This window comes from Coenobita brevimanus, chromosome 115 (assembly GCF_032717465.1).
Source record: "Coenobita brevimanus isolate Jiangsu-jjx chromosome 115, ASM3271746v2, whole genome shotgun sequence".
Lineage (NCBI taxonomy): Eukaryota > Metazoa > Arthropoda > Malacostraca > Decapoda > Coenobitidae > Coenobita > Coenobita brevimanus.
Genome location: NC_137068.1, coordinates 22,946,319 through 22,948,370, shown reverse-complemented (window position 1 = coordinate 22,948,370; position 2,052 = coordinate 22,946,319).

The window sequence follows — 2,052 nt, the reverse complement described above, 5'->3', positions numbered from 1 at the left end:
CCTCTCTTTTTGGCCTATAAAATAATTCTGAAAACCTAAATCGAACATTTAAGACATGTCTCAAGATACCAGGCCCAGGTACAGGCATGCTACTTTTCATGGAAATCAGACATGAAATAAAGGCCCACCAAGGCCATGGTCATGAGCTTTTGTAAGAAGAGGGTCAATCCTCCGAGCTGAGACCATTGGACCATTTAGCTCTGCAGGACAAGGAGACAGCCATGGAGAGACCGCTACATCTCTCACCAGAAATACGCTAACCTGGTGCAGGTTCGAACTGCCAACCCTACGGTCGTGAAGCGTGAGCGCTATCACTAAGCTCTTCTGATCCTTTTAGTAAGAAGAATGACAACACAAACACCCACAACAATCGGTGAAGAAAAAAGAAAGAAAATCCTTTGGGGGAAATATGAAAATGTCGCTGGACTGAAGGGACAAATAAAATTGCCAGTGGACGGCATGTATGTAAGACAAAGCAAGTTGACAGGCTGAAGGGAACAAACTGCCATATAAGAAATGTCATAACCGAGTGCCATACGATGCCAATAACAGCCTGCCATTGAAACATTGTCCGAACCACTACAGTTCCCCCCCCCCACCCGCTCTCTGTCTGCCTGCCTGTTTCTCTCTCTCTCAATATCTGGCCAATACTCCCCATCTGTTGTGTCCACCAGATGCCATCCCAACCCCCTCCCCCTCCCTCTCCTCATTGGACCTTCCTCTTGCTTGTTCTCTTGCTTTATTCTATTTATTTACTGTCTTAGCCTCAAGCTTTTTATTCTTTATGCAATGTCTTCTTTTGATCTGCTTATTGGTTCATTTGGCACTCCTGTCTTTTTGGCTTATTCCTTCTCACTTTTTCCTACTGACTTCGGCTGGAGAGAATGGTGGGTGGAGGGGAGCCATCCTGCTTTGCTGTCCTTATCTTTGACTCACAGAACAGACACCTTAGCTATATTCTACCCCATAACAAACAGTCTTGAAAGGACACATAGGTCTTACTGTTTTCCTCTGTACTTCCCATACACAAAAGCTTTATTTCTATTTCCTTTGTTCCATACACGCCTCTTAGTTTCCTGGATGGTCACACCCCTATGATACAAAATCTCTCCCACCATCCTTCCACCTTCTCCTTGGTCTGCCCCTTCCTCTGCCTCTACTTGTAATCTGTACATCTTTATCAATCTGACATCACCATTCCCTCCATATGGCCAGACCACTTCAACACACCTGCTCTGCCCTTTACATCATACTACGTCTACTTCTACCTTCTGGCGCTGGCATTTTTCATCCTGTCACACCATCTCACCCCACATCTAGACCCTAAGCACTTCAGTTTGTTTCGTAATCTTTCGCTTCTTTCTTCCTTCTTTTGTATTCGTTTCTTTGATTTTCATTACTCGATCCTTATGATTTATTCTTTTTGTTTACTCCCTTTCATTGATTCAGTTATGTATAATCCATTCCTGTTAATGCTTTTTCAATTCTTAGTTTTTTCCGAATCTGTTTCGTTCTGCCTTTCTTATCTTTTCATTTTCTTTTTCAGGTCCCTCCTCCTCATGCCTATCTTCCAATTTGTTTTCCTGACGTCCACTCTGTTTTATTCTCTTCAGTTTCCTATTTATCGATTTTTCCCTATCCCCATTTTTATCGGTGTTTTAAAATTCTCTCTTCATCAGAACTTGCGCCACCAATTTTTTGTCCTACTTCTCCTCTCTTACACGGGCTTCTTAAGAATTTTCTGATGATTCTGTTTTTCTACAATCTTTCCTTAGTTCTTATTTTTCATTCTCTTCTACTAGTCCTTTCTTTCAGTTCCCTTTTTTATTATTTTTTATTTCCCTTTCCAAATTCTCTTTGTATTTATAGATTTATTTCTTCTCTTTTCTTCAGCACCTCTTGGGACATCATCCTTCCCGTCTCCTTCCTTCTTCACTTTTACAAGGGATTCCTTGGACAACGCAATAGTGTGTGTGTGTGTGTGTGTGTGTGTGTGTGTGTGTGTGTGTGTGTGTGTGTGTGTGTGTGTGTGTGTGTGTGTGTGTGTGTGTG